Raw genomic sequence first — 14,135 nt, forward strand, 5'->3', positions numbered from 1 at the left:
GTTTTTTGCTGCTTGTAAGGTATCTCTACCCCGGGGTCACAATACTGCGTTATGCTCAGCTTGACCGGTGATTGCTCAGGAACCACCTGTTACTGATACCGAACCCAGTGAGCCTAGTCCCCTGAGTGGGCTACCTCTCTTTCCCGGGCTATGGCATCCCTGGCCAAAGCATTAGACTCATTCCGAGACCCTTACTAACCAGGGCACTCTTACAGACAACGCTTCCGATGATCAGAACCCCTTGTACACTAGGGGTCGTACCTTACCAAGGAGCTCTCGCTCTTCTAGGAAAAGGACTCATGCCTTGTCCCCAGACCATCACTGGGAATCGGGATCTGAGAGTTCCTTTTCTCGCTCCCCCTCCCTTGGGGCTAGTAGAGAACCTGGCTCAGAGGACGATTCTGACACGTCAGGAATTTCAACACGATCATGAGACTCTCAACTCTCTCATTGAGTCAGTAAACAAGGCCCTGAAGCTAGATGAGGAACCTTGATCTAAAACGGATCATGCTGTGTCCTTTAAGACGACCAAGCGGGCTCACAGAGTGTTCGCCAATCATCCTGATTTAAAATCGTTGAATCTCATAGGATCCGTCCAGATAAACGCTTCACAGGGCAAAAGCTTATGGAGTCAAAATATCCCTTTGCTCCTGACCTAAGAAAAGATTGCTCACAGTCTCCTCCAGTATCGCGCCTAGCTACTAAATCTATTTTATCCTCTTCAGAGGTCGCCTCGATTAAAAACCACACCGATCGTCAGATCGACAATATGGCTTGTACAGCTTTTGAAGCCTCAGCAGCCACACTCTTTCCATCTTTTGCCGCTACTTGGGTTGCTAAGGCTATGACCTAATGGGCTGAGGTCTTGTCTTCAGCTGCTCTGGATACCAATCTTACCCCCCGAGGTAGCAGACCTTGCTACTCAGATAGCCAGAGTTGGGGATTTTCTTTTGACCGCGTCTCTGGATGCCGCTGACTGCGCTTCTCAAGCAGCAGCAAACGCCATCACCATTCAGAGGTCCTTATGGCTCACGGACTGGCATGCGGATTCTGCTTCCAAAAAGTCATTGACTTCTTTACCATATCAGAGCGGTCGCCTTTTTGGCGAAAAACTCGATTAATTTCCGACGCCACTGGAGGGAAGAGTAAATTTCTCCCACAACAGAGACCTTTTCGGCCCTTTCGGAACCAGCAACAGCAGGCTCTGTCCCGATTTTTCCGTTCCAACTCAAATTTGTCCTCTACTTCCACATCTTCTGGACCCGGCCGGACACAACGTAGGGATAGAGGTACCCAAACCTCTTACAAACCTTCCCCTTCATGGAGAGGCAGGCTTAGGCAGTCAGGATCCAGGGGGTCCAGACCGGGCAGATCTCCCACACAGACTCCCTGTGGTATCCGGGGGACACACTCAAAGTAGGCGGACACCTGCTTTCCTTCAGTGACACATGGCTCTCGGTCGTTCACGACGAATGGGTCTGCGACCTAGTGTCCTCTGGATACAAGATAGAATTCTCCTCTCTTCCACCAAATCGCTTTTTCCTGTCTTCTCCTTCCAGGGCAAAGGCTTCAGAGTTCTTCCAGGCCATAAGCTCTCTAAAAGAAGACAGGGTTATTATCCCGGTCCCTCAAAGCGAAAGTTTAAGGTTTTTATTCAAACCTGTTCATTGTTCCAAAGAAGGACGGTACAGTACGGCCCATACTGGATCGAAAACTGCTTCGTCAGGGTACGACGGTTCCGAATGGAATCGCTTCGTTCTGTCATCGCCTCCATGGAAAAAGGCGAGTTCCTGGCGGCTTTAGACATCCAGGACGTGTACCTCCACATTCCAATTTTGCCTTCTCACCAGAGGTTCCTTTGCTTCGCAGTTCAGGAACAACACTTCCGATTCGTTGCCTTGCCCTTTGGCCTCGCCACCACTCCCAGGGTATTCACCAAGGTCATGGCGGCCACCGTGGCCATCCTTCACATCCGAGGCGTCGTGGTGCTACCGTATCTAGACGATATCCTCATCAAAGGCCCCTTTTTCCGCGTCTGCAAGGAGGCTGTGAACATCACAACAGATTCTCTTTCTCGCCTGGGTTGGAAGATAAACTTCCAAAAATCTTCCCCAGTACCGGCTCAGCTTTCCTTTCTAGGAATGATACTGGACTCATCCCAGGGGTTGGTGTTTCTTCCCCCGGAAAAGATCTCAGCCTTACAGCGGGAAGCTCTCTCAATCTCGCACTCACGCTCTGCGCTTCAGTATGAGAGTCCTCGGCAGGATGGTAGCAGCCTTGGAGGCGGTTCCATTTGCCCAATTACACCTCTGTCCCTTACAGCATGCCCTCCTGGCTGTTTGGGACAGGAACCCATTCTCCCTCGACCGTCGGCTCTTCCTTCCCCACAGAGTCAGACAGTCTCTCAGGTGGTGGACATTAAAGTTCTCCCTGAATCAAGGGAAGCCTTTTCTTGCAGTACATTGGCTAGTTGTGACAACAGATGCCAGTCTTCTAGGCTGGGGAGCGGTGTTCTTACATCACACTGCTCAGGGCCGCTGGTCACTTCAGGAATCACGTCTTCTGATCAACATCTTGGAAATTCGGGTAATCAGGTTAGCTCTTCTCCAATTCCATCCCTTCCTGGCGGGTCGTCCCATCAGGATTCAGTCCGACAATGCCACTGCAGTGGCATACATCAACCTACAAGGGGGAACCCGCAGCATGGCAGCCATGAACAAGGTAGGCTACATTCTCCGTTGGGCCGAGGAAAACCGCTCTATGATATCTGCGGTTCACAACCCGGGAGTGGACAATTGGGAGGCAGATTTCCTCAGTCGTCAAGGCCTCGACTCCGGGGAGTGGTCTCTCCATTCGGAGATCTTCCACCAGATCTGCTGTCGTTGGGGAACTCTGGACATGGATCTGATGGCTAAATTCCAAGGTTCCGACTTCATAGCTCGGTCCCATGATCCAGTAGCAGTCAGGGCAGATGCACTCGTACTCCCGTGGCATCATTTTCGGCTTCCGTACATATTTCCCCCGCTCCCCTTACTGCCGAGAGTCCTCAAGAAGATCAGAGCGGAGGGAGTACCGGTAATCCTGATTGCGCCAGATTAGCCGTACCGGGTGTGGTACGTGGAACAAGTTCAACTAGTCGCCGATGTTCCCTGGCGATTACCGAATCGCGCAGACCTGCTATCACAGGGCCCCATTTACCACCAGAACTCCAAGGCCCTGTGTTTGACGGCATGGCCGTTGAGTCCTGGGTTCTAACCCAGGTAGATTTCTCTCCGGAAGTCATCTCTACCATGATCAGCGCTAGAAAGCCTACGTCTATGCGCATTTATCATCGCACTTGGAAAACCTTCTTTTCCTGGTGCAACGACCGGGGACGTTCTCCTTTTGAATTTTCCATTCCTTCCATCCTCGAATTTTTACAAATGGGTTTGGACTTAGGTCTCGCCCTTAGTTCTCTCAAGGGGCAGATTTCAGCCCTGTCCGTTCTGTTCCAACGCAGGATTGCCAACAGATTACAAGTGAAGACATTCATTCAGGGAGTCTCCCATAGGGTGCCGCCCTATAAGATGCCGTTGGAACCATGGGACCTTAATCTGGTCCTCGGAGTCTTGCAAGAAGCTCCTTTTGAACCTCTACAGGAGGTTTCCCTGTCCTTTCTTTCATGGAAGGTTGCCTTCCTGGTTGCGGTCACGTCCAGTAGATGAGTCTCATAGCTGGCGGCTCTGTCTTGTCAAGTTCCGTTCCTGAATTTTCATCAGGATAAGGTGGTTTTGAGAACATCCCGTCCTTTTTGCCAAAAGTGGTCTCATCCTTTCATCTCAATCAGGAGATTGTCTTACTGTTTCTCTGTCCAGCACCAGTACATCGCATCGAGAAGGCCCTCCACACACTGGATTTAGTGAGCTCTCAAGAGATAAGTCTCGCGGACGGCGTCCTTCCGCAGGTCGGATGCCCTGTTTGTGCTCCCGGAAGGGCCAAGGAAGGGGTTTCCCGCTTCCAAGGTGACAATAGCCAAATGGATTCATTCTGCTATTCAGGAGTCCTACCGAGTCAGAGGTCATTCTGTCCCAGCAGGGATTAAGGCTCATTCCACTCGGTCAGCGGGTGCGTCTTGGGCCATCCGGCACCAAGCTTCGGCAGCACAAGTTTGCAGAGCTGCGACCTGGTCCAGTCTGCATACGTTTACAAAACATCACCATATTCATTCTCAGGCCTTGGCAGATGCGACCGTCGGCAGATGAATTTTGCAGATGAATTTTGGCGGCGGCTGTGCCGCATCTGTAACCTGTGGGTACAAAGAGCAATTACAGATGATTGTGCCCCACCCAGGGACTGCTTTAGGACATCCCATGGTCCTGTGTCCCCCAATGAGGCGTAGGAGAAACGGGGATTTTTGTGTACTCACCGTAAAATCCTTTTCTCCGAGCCAATCATTGGGGGACACAGCACCCACCCTGTTAGCCTATCGGCTTTGGTTTTCTGTGTTGGCTTGGTTTTCACATAGTTCATCCTGGTTAAATGTTAAGCTCCTACTGCTTTGTTACTGAACTGGTTCACTTGGAGCCAGCAGGAGGGTGTATACTGCAGGGGAGGAGCTATTCTTTGTGTTACTTAGTGTCCGACTAATGGCAACAGCATAACAATCATGGTCCTGTGTCCCCCAATGATTGGCTCAGAGAAGAGGATTTTACGGTGAGTACACAAAAATCCCTGTTTTCCACCCTCGGTACTGTGTTCCCCTCCGGTCTCAAGGCATCAACAACTGGAGGTCACATGACCACTGTAGTCAATTAGTGACCGAAAGCCTATACATTTAGTCCAAATAGGAAGATGTGCAAAGAAAAAATAGGAAGCAGCACAGCCCGATAACGAGATGAAATGTGGAGTCACTAGTGGAGCCGCCGAGCCTGACGTTTCAGGGAGGTGCTCACGTCTGAAGCACCGGTAGAAGCGCCGGTGTTGGCGTGAAACGGCTGTTGTCCTCTCCCCGCTCGCCTCTCTTGGTTTTTGTCTCCCCCGTGCCATGAAGACGGTTTCACAATTGCTTGAATAAAAGGAAAAGTCTGCTTCACAGGGTCGGTGAGTGTTGCCACGTCTTTCTTTACTTTTTCCAAATAGGAAGATGAACTGTGAAAGCTGCACCTGACCAGCACCCGTGTGGCACTCCTTGCTGGATGTTAAGACAGTACTGAGTGTAGTGCCAGTCCTGCTATTTCTTACAACATACACATACTGACAAATGGTTAATTAAACCCAGTCACGAAGTGTGTAATACTAAAAGCAGAACCTTTATTAACATACAACAATACAAAAAATATAAAACATCTAAAAACTGTTAAGTATATCTTAGGTAGGGTATCTATAACTCCTGCTGGTTCCTTGACATTGCACTTTATCTGGTGTGAGGCACTGTTTTATATTTTTTGTATTGTTGTATGTTAATAAAGGTTCTGCTTTTAGTATTACACACTTCGTGACTGGGTTTAATTAACCATTTGTCAGTATGTGTATATTGAATTTGGAGTGTGACCCATTTGTGACTTGAGGAAATGGGTTGGTGCATTATGTTCATATTCTTACAACACCCTGAATTCATTCAGTTTAACTTGTAAATTGGGGTACAGTTCCTATAACGGCTATGCAAACAAACTGAATATGTAGGTAGTTTTATATTTTCAACAGGTCTGCACCACAATTTACTGAATAAGGGCACTTGTGAAAATATGATATGCTGCAGAAAGAAAGGTGCATGCAAATACCGTTTTGTAAGTGGTCCCTAGTCTCGCCATTCAGACTCTTTCCCCCCTTTATGTGATAGATTGTTCTTTGTGAAACTATGCTTCAACTGCCATCACTCTACATTACAGGATGATGTTTAGTCTTAATTCACGTATGGGCATTTCTTGTCTGGCAAGAGGCATACGGGGATAACAGAGCGGCGGTCTTTCATTTCACGGCAGATGATAACTACTAGATTGGTGGGACAAGCATGCTACTCTTATCACCAGAACAGGAGACTATATTGCATCATATTATATAGCGTACTTACAATTGCTCATTTTGTGCTTCTACCCAGCTAATTCTTCTGTTTTCCATTAGGTCTGTGAGACATCACATGATTAAAAACTGACTAGCTGATCCTTCTAAGCTCAACGTAGAAATGGGAAGTCTCTTTTCACTGCTCTATGTAGAAGCAGGAAGACTCTTTTCCCTGCATAAGTCATCCCTTTCTTCAACACCTGACCCAGCTGCTCTGCTCCTCCCCCTGCCAGGGACTTTGGAGTGATGTAGAATTGTAGTTCTAATGATGCCTCATGCAGGAAAAAGACTTCCTGTTTCTGCAAAGAGCTTACAAGATTCAGTTAGTCCGTTTTTAATCATGTGATGTCACAGACTTAATGGAAAAGAGAAGAATTAACTAGGCAGAAAGGCAAAATGAGCAATTGTAAGTACACAGTGCTATATAATATGATGACTGCAATATATTAAGAGGATAAACATTTCATGGAAGGAGGAGTGCTTCTTTAAAGGGAACAGGTCACCAGCAAAAACGCTATTAACCTGCAGATATGGGCTTAATTTGCAGGTGAATAGCGTTACTAACCTGCCCCGTGCCAGCACATATACATAATCCACATATGATTATAAACGGCACTTCCCTTACAAATCACAACATACAACTCAGACTAGATGAAAGACCGAGTACTGAAGAGATCTATTAAAAATATTTTTTTCATTGAAATATCAAAAATTTAATTTAACAAAAAAAAAAGCAGAATGTCCAATAGGGGACGCTAGTGTGGCTAAATTAATATGGGAAATCTACTATATAATTGTCTAAGGGTCACTTCCATCTTTCTGTCTTTCTTTCTGTCTGTCTTTCTGTCACAGATACTCATTGGTCGCGGCCTCTGTCTGTCATGGAATCCAAGTCGCTGATTGGTCGTGGCAAAACGCCCACCAATCAGCGACGCCTGCAGTCTGGCGGCAATATGGCCGCTCTTTCCTCCCCGCAGTCAGTCAGTGCCCGCTCCATACTCCCCTCCAGTCAGCCCTCACACAGGGTTAATGCCAGCGTTAATGGACCGCGGTGTAACGCACTCCGGTTACGCAGCTATTAACCCTGTGTGACCAACTTTTTACTATTGATGCCGCGTATGCAGCATCAATAGTAAAACGATCTAATGTTAAAAATAATTTTTAAAAAAACGTTATTCTCACCCTCCGCCATCGCGTCCTGTCCTCGGCACTGCAAGGGGCAGCTTCCGCTTCCAAAGATGCTATGGGAGAAGGACCTTCCATGACGTCACGGTCATGTGACCGCGATGTCATCACAGGTCCTGCGCTCATACCAATCCTGGGACCGGAAGCTGCCTCGTGTACCGCACACAAGTGCCGGAACTACAACGGGCCCTCGGATGGGTATATGTTTCTTTTTTATTTTGTAACCTGTTACATACGTAGCTGGGCAATATACTACGTGTCTGTGCTGTATACTACGTGGCTCTGCTGTATACTACGTCGCTGGGCAATATACTGTGACTGGGCAATATGCTACGTGACTGGGCAATATACTGCAGGAAATGCATATTCTAGAATACCCGATGCGTTAGAATCGGGCCACAATCTAGTAAATAAATAAATGGAAGGGGTATCAGAACATTTCAGGTACTGTGACCACCCTTCCTTATTAGGGCTTACATATCAGGTATCCTACATATAGACTCAAAACATCCCGGATCAAAAAAAAAAAGTCCCATGTCTATAGGGATGATACAAAGAGCTGTAACCAAAGTACCACTAAAACTAGTAGAGGGTCTTGTAGTTCTTATGTGGCACTTATGTGAAGATCAGTCCAATTTAGTTCAAATTAGTGTTAGACCAACGTTAGGACTGGTCAAGTAGAATAGATAGGCACATAGGACGTTACAGCCCAATCAAATTAATGTAGCCGCCCCTGACACCAGCAATCCAATATCATTATAATGTGCTTTTGAAAGATACCTGAATGTGATGATATAGATGAAGGCCCTGAGATGGTCATCACTCGCGTTCCCTCACCCTGATGCACGTTTCGCCGCCAGCTTCTTCCAGGGGTAACGGCAACAACCGGAGCTAACAAAGAGGCAATCACTGCATGTGTTGTGGCTGTGGAATTGCCAGAAACATGCAGCTGCTGGGATTCAAACATTTTTCGAACACGCCAAAGACACTCGGTTGGCATCCAAGCATGCTCGCTCATTACGGTCCATCTGACAGCAGCACTTCCACCATGCTGCTTGTGTGGGGGGGTGCTCCGGTCCACATGCTCAGCGCATACATGAGAAGACCAAGGGCAAGTGCTGCATCGGGCTAGGGCTGTCCATTCCTATTGTCCCCAGCCAAGGTTAGATTTTAAAAACTCTTTGAAAGGCAGTGGTTAGAGATACAAAATATACCTGTGTGGAATTGTGCAGCCTGGCTCTGAATCACGCTACCTGTGGTGTGGGCTGCATAAAGCAACTGAGAGGTTCCCTTTAAAAGTTACAATAAAGTAAGGGTTGTGGAGATGCAATGGTGAATACAACTTTGCATTTGTCTTTATTCAAAAGTGAGTGCAGCCTGTGATTTCCAGGCGTGCCCCAGATCCTCCAACCAGTCTCATCAGGAAGGCATTGGTTTAAGAGAGCCATGGCCGGTCCATGAAACACGGACATGTGAAATCAGCTGTAGTTTTCATCTGACTAATACTTGTTGTGATAAAAGGCTCCCTGTATTGGATATTTGCAGAAGGCTCCTGCATCTGTTCGACTGGGGCACCATATAGCAGCCAAAACACATTCAAGGTGGTTACACCAGCTTCAATGTATTACTTTTTTTTTAATTAATTGTACATATGGTTCCTGCAAAAAAAAAAAAAAAAAAAAAAAAATGATGCCTTTAAGCAGCGTGACCGGTATTTCAGAAACCCTTTAGAGCAAGATAGCGCCATCCCACTGTTATCAGCCGCTAACCTCAGATGGCCAAACAGTGTTAAAACTCAAACACTTTAGGGGCTAGTGATTGGCTACACCCCTCATAAGAGCCATGGGAGACCCTGTGTTAACATCACTATAGGATTAAGGGAATCTGTCAGCAGGTTTTTGCTATGCAATCTGAGGGCAGCATGGGATGGGGGCTGCGACACTGACTTCAGGAATGTGCCATTTAGGCATCTTTCACACTTCTGTCGGTAGGCGCCCGTCACGAAGCGACGTACCGACGGAAGGGTTTGCCTTCACATTTCCGTTTGCGTTGCAGGGCAGGAAAGAGTCAGAGAGATATTTCCTGCTGGGCATGCACAGTGTGAAAAACTGGATGCGACTTACAGAAAAACGTTCCCTTGAACGTTTTTCTGTGACAACGGTCTGCCAAAACCCGCCGCATCCAGTGCACGACGGATGCAACGTGTGGCCATACGTCGCGATCCGTCAGCAATACAAGTCTATGGGAAAATGCAGGATCCTGCATTTTGAAAAATCGACGGATTGCGACGTGACAAGACGGAAATGTGAAAGTAGCCTTCGTGTTTGTGCTGTACTCGTTCGGTGGCCCTCTAGGGGCTTACATTTGAACCCCTGCAAAACAAGATTCAGACAAATGCACCAACAGGGTCACACACACTATAATGGTGCCAGCAGAGCGAGTGTGTATGCATGTGTACTGGAGAAAGAACACCCAGACATGGTAGAAAATGATGCAGAAGGGCACAAGTTTGCGCTGCCGGTACCATTATAGACTCTGGCCCAGTCTGCCTTCCCTGGAACGCAATGCGAGAGCACTCTTATCAGCACGAGGTTATCATGCAGGACTAGATGGCCTCCTGGTCCACCCATGCCCCAGCCCTGATTAGCAGCTTACAGTCAATACATGAAGTACACAGAAAGCTGCTAATCAGGGGTGTGGGCATTGTCCACTGAGATCTGCTACATCAAACTGATTTTATCACAACGGCAGCACCCAGTAAATTAAGCGATACACTGCTGCAATCACAGTCTTCCTACATTATGGTGCCCTTCCATGAATTATAGTAGAAACGGGAGAAAAGTCTTATCTTTTAATCTAGAAGTATAAAATCATGGAAGGTAGTTTGGACAACTGGCAGGGTGGGGCAGTGGGCACTCAGCCCTGCCGGGGAAGACATTGAGATGCATGTGTTTAGGCTATACAGGGCACATTTAGCTTAGGGAAAGCTGTGGACTGTCCTTGAAGGGTGGGAGCTATGCAGCTTCTAGGGCTATTTTATTGACCTACAGGGCCAGAGTCAATGTTCCTGCTTTAACCATTTGCAGACTTGATGAGGATGGTTTCCTTGGATATACTGTATGAGACATCTACTTCACCCTAGTGAGGACATTGGGTGCGAGATCTCTCCCCATCCATTTGACAATGTTGAATATCATTGTCTCCATAGGCTAAATGCTCTGTGACCACTGTCATTCCAAGGCAGAGTATCAGTCCACAGGTCTCTTCTCTAATGTTTTTTCCATCACTGGCTGCCTATATTACATGTGTAATGTACTACCCTGATTTTATAATTCTAGATTAAAAAAGCCAGGTTTTTCTTCATGTTGCTACTATACTCTAGAAAATGCAAGTTGGTAATCGGATGTTGATCAGGGCTACTAGCATTTTGTTCTTAACCCCTTCATGACATGCGCCGTACTAGTATGGCACATGTCGTGTCTCCCTTTGATGTGGGCTCCGGTGGTGAGCCCACAGCAAAGTTGTGACATTTCAGCTGTACAAAACAGCTGACGTGTGCACAATTGCGGCAGGTGGAAATGTGATCCACCTGCCGCTATTAACTAGTTAAATGCCACTGTCAAATCCTGACATTGGCATTTAACTACCACTTCAGGCCATTGGGCCGGAAATGCATGCATCGCCAACCCCTGTCATGTGATCTGGTGTCAGCATAACAACCAGAGGTCTCCTGAGACTCGTTGATGCCGGATTGCTGTGAGCGCCACCCTGTGGTCAGTGCTCATAGCAATGCAGGGATTCAGCTACATAGGAGCTATCAAAGCATCGCTCCTATGCAACAGCTGATCAGGCTATGCCAGCTTCTAGCCTCCCATTGAGGCTATTGAAGCATGGCAAAAAAAAAAAAAAGTAAAAGTTTAAATCACCCCCTTTCAAAATTAAAAAACAAAACACATTTGGTATTGCCAAATTCAGAATCGCCTGGAGGGGAAAAAAAAAAAAAAAAAAAAAAAAGGATTAAGCTGATCGCTAAACGGCATAGCGAGAAGTTCAAAATGCCAGAATTACTTTTCGTCACCATGGCATTGCATTAAAATGCAATAACGGGCGATCAAGAGAACATATCTGCACAAAAGTGGTATCATTAAAATGTCAGCTCGGGCTGCAAAAAAAAAAAATAAAAAAAAAAAATTAACTCATCCAACCCGAGAACCTGAAAAAGGGAAATGCAATGGGTAGCAGAAAATTGTGCAAATTTTTTTTTTAGCAAAGTTTGGAATTTTTTCTTCACCACTTGCATAAAAAAACCTTGACATGTTTGATGTATGAACTCTTAATGGCCTGGAGAATCACAATGGCAGGTCAGTTTTAGCATTTAGTCAACCTAGCAAAAAAGCCAAACAAAACACAAGTGTGATTGCATTTTTTCCCCCCTGTTTTCTAGTACAAGACATGGTAAAACCAACGGTGTCATTCAAAAGTAAAACTCATCCTGCAAAAAATAAGCCCTCACATGGCCATATTGAGGGAAAAAAAAATGAAGTGATGGCTCTGGGAAGGATGGGAGCGAAAAACCAGAAACAGGCTGCGTCTTGAAGGGGGAAGTGAATGTCAGATTTTTGCAACTTTAGTTAAGGGATTTGTGGACAATCCCTTAAAGCAAGCAATTCTTTTGATGCAGTTTTCTGCTATACCTTATGAAGCCATTGTGTGCAGGACACTTGCTCGACTATGACTTTACCCTGCAGAGTACCTTTGTAACGAGTAGTCCACTCCTTGCACTATTAGGTCTATTTGTTGTGAGTGAACCCTAAAAACACAGGCAGATGTTAAAGGTCATCTGCAACTCCAAGCATTTGTTAGTGGCCAGAGGAAGATTACCATAGCATCTTTAACCACTTCATCTACCATTGTAGTCAGTCACTGAGCACATTAACATTGAGAAGGTGTACGATTACACTGAGCAAAGTAGTATATTAAAAGCACACTGATCAAAATTAGTAATGAATATACTGAAGTGCTTGCTTGTAGGATAAATGGCAGACTATTTGGAAACAAATTGATATTGGAGGAACTGAGCAATGGTCAAATAGAGAACCAGTGGCTATAAATGGTAAAAAAGTTTGAGCCAAAAAAATTAAAATAAATGTACTAGTGACACATGGTATACCTGCAAGGTATGGTATACAGCATTTAATCGTGTTGTGCCTTTTACCCTTTGCTCTTGCCTTATCCTGTGGCTGCATATTGATCATGTTCACATCTTGACACCACATAAACACTTGTCAGTACCCTCTGAATAAATCACCCTCTGGCTTTACCACCATTTATATTTACTGTATATGCATTTCACCACCACTTCCCAGTGCCAATTTCTCCTCTGACAGCCGGTGTATGGGCCCATAATATGCTGACATTCTCCAAGGATTTTTATTTTAAATGGACATGCATTCAGTTTGTTGCTGTATATGTTATCTGCATATATGTCAGATTTTTGTACCCCCGTTTTACTTCTAATTTACAAGTTGTGCATACATGTATTTTAACATTGCTATCATAGTTTGTATTGCCATTATTCTACACTTATGTCATTTTGCACACTCCTTGTATTGGTCAGCAATATATGGTCACCTGTGGATTTTGCAGGTGTACTATCTATGTTAGTACAATTTATCCCCATTTGTCTCAAACTTTTTTTTAACCATTTAAAGCCACTGGTTCTTTACTATTTGACGACATTGCTTGTTCGTTCCTCCAACAATACTGATCAGATGTGTGTACAGGGATATTGTGAGCTGGTATAGAAGCATTTAGCTGATGGGCATCTCGTGGATTAGGCTTCTTTCACACTTCCGTCTTGAGACAGACATTGCAAAAAGAATGGCAAACTGATGTAACCCTCTCCGGTCACTTTACTGGATGCGAGAGATTCCCTTGACTAGAAAAATCCTTCCAGGCATGCTCAGAAAAGACTGGATACGTCGCTGAATTCCTGTTTTTGATTGTCAGCGACGGATCCTGCGCCCATAGGCTTCCATTATAGCCGCCGACAGGCAGTGCAGGACCTGTTGCTGAGAGATTTTCCGACGTGCAGAAGAAAAAAAAAAAAGTTCCTGTGAATGTTTGTCTGATGGACAGTTATTTTCTGACGGATCCAGTGCACAACAGATGAGGCTACTTTCACACTAGCGTCGGGCCGAGATTCTGACGCTAGCGTTTGATGCGCTGCACAACAGGTGCAGCGGATGCATTTCTCTGGTGCATCTGCTGCCCCATTGTGAGGTGGGGGGGTGGAGTTCCGGCTGCGCATGCATGGTTGGAAAAAGTGGTTAGTCGGCAGAAAAAAAAAGTTACATTTAACGTTTTTGCTCCCGGTGGTCTGCCACAACTGTCGCACGACGGTTGCGACATGTGTCAACACATTGCAAAGCGTCGGTAATGTTACTCTGGGGCAAAAACGCATCCTGCAATCTTTGCAGGATGTGTTTTTTCCCCCTAAACGACGCATTGCGACGTATTCAAAACAACGCCAGTGTGAAAGTAGCCTGAAACAGATGGCCATCCATAACAATCCGATGCTAATACAAGTCTATGGGAAAAAACAGGATCTAGCAGAAACATTTGCAGGATCCTGTTTTTCAAAAATCGACAGATTATGACAGGAGGTAAAAGACAGAAGTGTAAAAGGCCTTAGGTGAGAGACAAGCAGGTTTTTATATAATCTGAAGACTAAAGGAGATACTGAAACAATTCAGGGATGTATCACTTGTCAAAGTGCTACTGTTAATGTAAATCATGTGAACCCTTTAACATTGCTGGACTAGTTTGGTAACGAAGCAGCCGTCTATGGATGAGAACATTAATAGAATCAGCACTTGAGCCACCTTGAACAAAACCAGTACCGACACTGC

The sequence above is a fragment of the Ranitomeya imitator genome, chromosome 2 (genome assembly GCF_032444005.1).
Source record: "Ranitomeya imitator isolate aRanImi1 chromosome 2, aRanImi1.pri, whole genome shotgun sequence".
Classification (NCBI taxonomy): Eukaryota; Metazoa; Chordata; class Amphibia; order Anura; family Dendrobatidae; genus Ranitomeya; species Ranitomeya imitator.